Below are 8248 nucleotides of genomic sequence, written 5' to 3'. Positions count from 1 at the left end.
TCTCAACAATATTTCAATACTCAAGTATGCTCAAAACCCCCAACTCAATCTCTCAGGTGGCATCACAAGTCAAATAATATACTCAAGCCTCTCTCTTAGGCAAATCATAATTCACATGCTCTCAAAGCAAATAAGATAACAAATAAGGCCCCCACCCGGGCTATGTAATACAAATAAACCCCGTCATGGCAACATATTAATAAATAAGCCTCCACACGGGCATCACAATATATATAACATTCTCAACTCATACTACAACCCCATCCCAAAGTCTATAACATATGAATGACTAATTACCCCATCTCAATCTCAAAGAAAGATAGCCAAACCTACCTCAATTGCCGAAACTGTACTCGAATACCTCCACCGGACAAGCAACTCTCGAATTCAGTGCTCGGAATGACAACCCACTATCAACAATAAAACATACACGTCACAAGGAGTTCAATGACACCCATATTGATAGGTTTCGGAACCGGGGGTAAAATGGTCCAAAAATTAACTATTTTCGAAAATCGTCAAATCTGGAAATTTATTGAACAATCCCATTCTATTGGTAATAAGGAACTCATGGTTGAAAAACCCATAAAAATAGAGCTTAAAACGAGTTGGAAATCACAATATTCCTTAAATTTGGATTAGGGAAGAAACAAAGATTTTTGGGGTTTGAAACTAAAATTTAAGAGTTAAAATCGTCAAAAACTTAATGAAAAAGGAAGGTTTTAGGTCAAAAATCACTTACCCAACACTTTGCCTCGAAAATCTCTTCTCAAATCACCTCAAGGAGTTCAAGAACTCAAACAAATGATGAAAAATATTGAAATGGGAAGAAAGGGGCATTTTCTGCCCAAAAAGTTACTGTTCACGTGTGTTACTATTCACGCGTGTTACTGTTCACGCGTATTTTGTATAAATTTTCGAAAATCACCCTCAAGGTCATTACATTATCCACCACTAAAAAGGATGTTCGTCCTCGAACATAAGATAAAATAAAGTACCTGGGGTCTCAAAAAGCTGAGGGTACCGAGCCTGCATATCAGACTCTAACTCCCAAGTCGCCTCCTCAGCAGGCCGATGCTGCCACTGCACCTTGACCGAAGCGACCTCCTTGGTCCTGAGTCTACGAAGCTGCCTATCTAGAATAACTGTCGGCTCCTCCTCATAAGTCAAATTCGGACTCAACTCTAGCGCATCATAAGAAATCACATGAGACTCATCCGGTATGTACTTGCGAAGCATGGAAACATGAAACACCGGATGGACAGCTGATAATTTAGGGGGTAAGGCCAACTTATACGCCACTTTACCTACTCTCCTCAGGATTTCAAACGGGCCAACAAACCTTGGGCTAAGCTTGCCCTTCTTTCCGAACCTCATCACACCCTTCATGGGTGATATTTTAAGCCACACTTAATCACCTACCATGAACTCTAAGGGACGAACCCTCCTATCAGCATAACTCTTCTGACGACTCTGAGCTGTCAATAGTCGACCCTGAATCAAACGTACCCGCTCCACAGCATCCCTAAGTAAGTCAGTATCCAATGCATCAACCGCAACAGAATCAAACCATCCAATGGGTGATCGACACCTACGACCATACAATGCCTCAAATGGTGTCATTTGAATGCTGGAGTGATAACTGTTATTATAGGCAAACTCTGCTAAGGGCAAGTGTTGGTCCCATCGGGCACCAAAATCAATCACACAGGCCCTAAGCATATCCTCCAACACCTGAATAGTCCGCTCGGACTGACCATCGGTTTGGGGATGAAATGCTGAACTCATCTCTAGCCGCGTACCCAAACCACGCTGTAATGCCTTCCAAAAGTGAGAGGTGAACACTGAACCTCGATCCGATACAATAGAGATAGGCACCTCATGCAGCCTAACAATCTCACGAAGATAGATCCTAGCTAACTGATCCGCATTGTAGCTAGTCTTTACCGGAAGGAAATGGGCTGATTTGGTCAATCGATCCACAATCACCCAGACAGAGTCATACTTACCCAATGCCATGGGTAATCCAGACACGAAGTCCATAGTGATACGCTCCCATTTCCACTCAGGAATGGGCATCCTTTGCATAGGACCACCCGGTTTCTGATGCTCATACTTCACTTGTTGGCAATTTAGACACTTAGCCACAAAATCAATAATGTCTCTCTTCATGCCACACCACCAATAGTGTTGTTTCAAGTCATGAAACATCTTTGCCACTCCCGGGTGAATCGAATACTTGGAACAATGAGCCTCCTCTAATATCATACGTACCCATTCACTAACCTTGGGCACACAAATGCGACCATTAATCCTCAAAACTCCTTCCTGATCAAGAGAGGCTGATTTTGCTTCACCACTCAACACTTTGTCTCGAATGGCCCTCAACTTTTCATCTTCAAACTGGTGTGTATGAATCTGGTCCATCAAAGTAGACCTAGCCTCCACAAAGGCCAAAATACCATGATGTGTAGAAATATCAAGTCGGACCAACTGTCTAGCCAATGACTGAACCTCCAACGCCAAAGGCCTCTCCACAGCCTTAAGAAAGGTCAAACTACCCATGCTAGATGCTTTGCGACTTAGGGCATCCGCTACCACATTAGCTTTGCCCGGATGATAAAGTATGGTGATGTCATAGTCTTTCAATAACTCTAACCACCTACGCTGCCGCATGTTCAGATTCGGTTGAGAAAAGATATACTTAAGGCTACGGTGGTCAGTATAGACCTCGCAATGCACTCCATAGAGATAATGCCTCCACAACTTCAGAACAAACACCACCGCTGCTAACTCTAAGTCGTGGGTAGGATAGTTCTTCTCATGTACCTTTAACTGTCGAGAAGCATAAGCTATAACTCTACCTTTTTGCATCAATACACCACCCAAGCCGACTCCCGAAGCATCACAAAACACAATAAATGCCAAGCCCTCCTCGGGTAAGGCTAGTATAGGTGCTGAAGTCAATAATTCCTTGAGCTTTTGAAAGCTCGCCTCACACTCATCAGTCCACTAAAATGCCACGGTCTTTTGAGTTAGCCTAGTCAATGGGGCTGCAATAGAAGAGAATCCTTGAACAAACCGACGATAGTAGCCTGCCAACCCAATAAAACTCCAAATCTCGGTAACCGAAGTAGGCCTAACCCAATCACGAACCGCTGCAACTTTGGTTGGATCAACCATAATACCATCCTTGGTCACTATATGACCCAAGAATGTCACGGACTCAAGCCAAAACTCACATTTGGAGAATTTTGCATATAACTTCTCCTCTCTCAATCTCTGAAGGACTGTCCTCAGGTGCCTAACATGATCCGCCTCATTCTTGGAATAAACCAAGATGTCATCAATAAATACGATCACAAACGAGTCCAAATAAGGTCGAAATACCCGGTTCATCAACTCCATAAAAGCAGCCGGGGCATTAGTCAACCCGAAGGACATAACCACAAACTCATAATGCCCATAACGAGTCCTGAATGCAGTCTTTGGGATATCAGATTCCCGAACTCTCAACTGATGGTAACCCGACCTCAAATCAATCTTTGAGAACACCGATGCACCTTGAAGCTGGTCAAATAAATCATCAATGCGAGGGAGAGGATACTTGTTCTTGATAGTGACTTTGTTCAACTATCGATAGTCAATACACATCCTCATAGTACCATCTTTCTTCTTTACAAATAAAACCGGTGCACCCCACGGTGATACACTAGGTCTAATAAACCCTTTCTTCAATAAATCTTCCAATTGTTCTTTCAACTCTTTCAATTCTGCCGGAGCCATTCGATAAGGAGAAATAGAGATGGGTTTAGTGTCATGCTCCAAATCAATCACAAAATCGATATCACGGTCAGGAGGAACTCCCGGCAAGTCTGTAGGAAATACATCCATAAACTCTCTCACCACCCTCATAGTCTCTATATGAGATGACTCCGTGGTGAGATCACGTACATGAGCCAAATAAGATAAACAACCCTTATCCATCAAGCGACGAGCACGAATATAAGATATCACCCCCTTAGGATACGAACTCGGATTACCCTTCCATACTAAGCTAGGTAAACCGGGATAAGCTAAGGTCACGGTCTTTGCATAACAATCTAATATAGCATGATAAGGAGATAACCAGTCCATACCCAGTATCACATCAAAATCAAGCATGTCTAATAAAATCAAGTCTGCACGGGTCTCTCTACCCAAAAATATCACCAAACATCCCTTGTATACCCGATCCACTACTAAAGATTCACCTATTGGGGTAGAAATAGTAATAGGCACAATAAGGGACTCACTCACATAATCAATACCCACATCAAAATAAGTCGACACATAAGAATAGGTAGACCCTGGGTCAAATAATACTGAAGCAGAACGATGGCAAACTGGAACAATACCTGTAATAACTGCATCAGAGGCTTCTGCCTCATATCTACCCGGTATAGCATAGCATAACTGACGGTCACCCTTAGCCTGTGAACCACCACGAGCACCACCTCGTACTCTACCCCTAGCACCATGGGTGCCACCTCTAGTATTCTGCGAAGAACCTCGAACAGTTGGAGCATCTATAGAACGAACAACTGGTGCCCCAGGCCGTCCATTAAAAGGAGCACGTTTGGGGAAATCTTGGGCCTTATGCCCAAACTCATCACACACATAACAACCTCGAGGACCTGAACTCCGTGGGGAATAACTAGAAGTGTTAAAATGACCTTCGGAGCTCGAAGAACCCTGAATAGCTGCCTGGACTGGTCTGCCCTGATAACCATGGGTTCCTGAACCCGAATATTCTCTACCCTGGGAGGAATGATTGCTGAATTGACCCTGCCGACGGAACCTCTTGGCCCCGCCCTATCTAGCACGTCGGATACTCTCTATCATCCTGGCATGATCAATAATACTCTGAAAGGTACCCCCAGACAGTACAAGAGAGGCTGTAGCCTCCTGGAGATAACCGGTGAATCCCTTCACTAGTTTGCGAATCCGCTCGAACTCGGTGGGAATACTCGACATAGCATAACGAGATAACTCATGGAAGCAAGTCTCGTACTCAGATACAGATAGGGAGCCCTGCTCCAGTCTGTCAAACTCATCCCTACGCTGATCACGAAGGCTATAAGGCACAAATCTCTCAAGGAACACCTCAGTAAACTGTTCCTAACTCATCATAGGAGAACCAATAGGTCTACGAGCAAGAACTGACCTCCACCATTCTTTGGCCACTCCCGCAAATTGATATGAAGTGTAAGCAACTCCATATGCCTCTAAAATGCCTAGGTTGAACAACCTGTCTTGGCACTCAGTCAAAAAGTCATAGGCTTTCTCTCCGGCTTTACCATCAAACCTTGGAGGTGTCAATCGAACGAACCTCTCGAAACTCTTTTGCTCAGCTACCGACATGGCAGCATTAGCAGAAACTGGCGGAGCTGCAAATCTCGGAGGTGCAATAGAAGGCATTGAAGATGAACCAGGAGTCTGAAATCCTACACTAGGCTCCTGAACTGACGGTGTAGCACCAACTGTGATAGGAGAACCTACAGTACCTGAAACAATACCAGAGGTAGGAGCACTATCCAGTCTAGCCAATAATCGAACCAGTAGCTCCTGAAGAATCGGAGCACTATCGGGAACCACAGGAGGCTGGGATGGCCTCTGCTCCTCAGTCTGCTGCTCCAAGTTATCCTCATGCTCATACATGGGCTCAGGTGATAACTCTCTAGCTCGTCCACGAGCAGGCGCCGCTCCCCTAGCTCGGCCTCGTCCCCTGACTCCATCACGTCCTCTACCTCGCCCCCGTACTGGGGCTCGGGCAGCAGGTGCAGCCTCACCCTCAGTAATTGTGGCTCTAGTCCTCACCATCTGCGCAGAAGGAATAGATCAGAGGTATACAACACTTGATATGAATAAATCGCACGAAGGGAGTAAAAAGAAAGAAATTCTCCTATTAAGTATCTTGTAGCCTCTCGAAGATAAGTACGGACGTCTACGTACCGATCCGCAAGACTCTACTAGACACCCTGCTCTTTAACTTATAAGACCGGTGAACCTAGTGCTCTGATACCAATTGTCACGACCCAAAAACTGAGGTCATGATGGCACACATCTCAAAACCCAATCTGATGTGTAACCCTAAAAATAAAACTCATACAAGATTTCCAAAGGGGAAAGTGATGCCACGATTTAAATAAAAAGAAAAGAAAAAAATAACAATGAAGAAATTATCCCAAAACCTGGTGTCATAAGTATAAAGAGCATCTAATACAAGGTTCGAATCTGAAGATACAACATAAGTCTTTGAATGATACAAAAGACTGAAAAATAAAGATAGACTAGTGACGATCCGAATTCTGGGACCTCACCACTAATCTGAGAATACACAATCCGCTAGAATATTAACTGCCACGTGGGGTACCCCGACTAGTATCTGCATCAAAAAGGGACACAGAAGTAGGGGTGAGTACAATTCACATGTACTCAGTAGGTTTTAGCTGACTGAGTATAAGGAAATAATCAAACCTATGAAATAAACTAAGGAACGCTTCCACCTGCATACAGAAAAGTCTCACTTCGGCATCGGTGCCGCCAGTTTATATATATATTGGCGCGAGTAAAGTAAACCCATAATAACAGCTCATAATCACAATTAATCAGATAATTCAAGCAGCACAGATATCAATGCAATGCAATGTAATATGATGATGCAATGATGTGGTGGTACGGTGGAATCAAGACTATCGCACAGCCTGTCGTATACACCTGCCGAGCTGTGCTACCAAGCAGGACCCATGGGGGTCTCACAGACCATATACCTCAATCACAATATCTCATTATCCTTGCCACCTCCTCGTGGTCAAGGGATCACAATGCATCCACTACCCTGCCGGAAAACTGCCTCGGTCAGGGACTCAAGATACAAAGGTTAGGATCACAATGCATCCACTACCCTGCCAGAAAACTACCTCGGTCAGGGACTCAAGATACAAAAGTTGGGATCACAATGCATCCACTACCCTGCCGGAAAACTGCCTCGGTCAGGGACTCAAGATACAAAGGTTAGGATCACAATGCATCCACTACCCTGCCAGAAAACTGCCTCGGTCAGGGACTCAAGATACAAAGGTTGGGATCACAATGCATCCACTACCCTGCCGGAAAATTGCCTCGGTCAGGGACTCAAGATACAAAGGTTAGGATCACAATGCATCCACTACCCTGCCAGAAAACTGCCTCGGTCAGGGACTCAAGATACAAAGGTTGGGATCACAATGCATCCACTACCCTGCCGGAAAACTGCCTCGGTCAGGGACTCAAGATACAAAGGTTTAAAGGTGTTTCATTTTCTTTCTCAAAAAGAATTTCCATATTTCTCAACTTTCCAGGTTTCATGATATGATGAATGAGGATGAATGCATCAAAACACATATGCATGGAAGTAATAATCAACTCACATGTGGTATAAGGTTCAAAGTTCTCAAAACTTAACCTACACATGATATTCACCCTCAATAAATAGTAATGGGAAGAACACATTTTCATTTAAATATTCACCCATTTCTCAACAATATTTCAATACTCAAGTATGCTCAAAACCCCCAACTCAATCTCTCAGGCGGCATCACAAGTCAAATAATATACTCAAGCCTCTCTCTTAGGCAAATCATAATTCACATGCTCTCAAAGCAAATAAGATAACAAATAAGGCCCCCACCCGGGCTATGTAATACAAATAAACCCCGTCATGGCAACATATTAATAAATAAGCCTCCACACGGGCATCACAATATATATAACATTCTCAACTCATACTACAACCCCATCCCAAAGTCTATAACATATGAATGACTAATTACCCCATCTCAATCTCAAAGAAAGATAGCCAAACCTACCTCAATTGCCGAAACCGTACTCGAATACCTCCACCGGACAAGCAACTCTCGAATTCAGTGCTCGGAATGACAACCCACTATCAACAATAAAACATACACGTCACAAGGAGTTCAATGACACCCATATTGATAGGTTTCGAAACCGGGGGTAAAATGGTCTAAAAATTAACTATTTTCGAAAATGGTCAAATCTGGAAATTTATTGAACAATCCCATTCTATTGGTAATAAGGAAGTCATGGTTGAAAAACCCATAAAAATAGAGCTTAAAACGAGTTGGAAATCACAATATTCCTTAAATTCGGATTAGGGAAGAAACAAAGATTTTTGGGGTTTGAAACTAAAATTTAAGAGTTAAAA

The sequence above is a fragment of the Solanum dulcamara genome, chromosome 1, assembly GCF_947179165.1.
Source record: "Solanum dulcamara chromosome 1, daSolDulc1.2, whole genome shotgun sequence".
NCBI classification, from domain to species: Eukaryota; Viridiplantae; Streptophyta; class Magnoliopsida; order Solanales; family Solanaceae; genus Solanum; species Solanum dulcamara.
Note: the sequence above shows the minus strand (reverse complement) of the source record.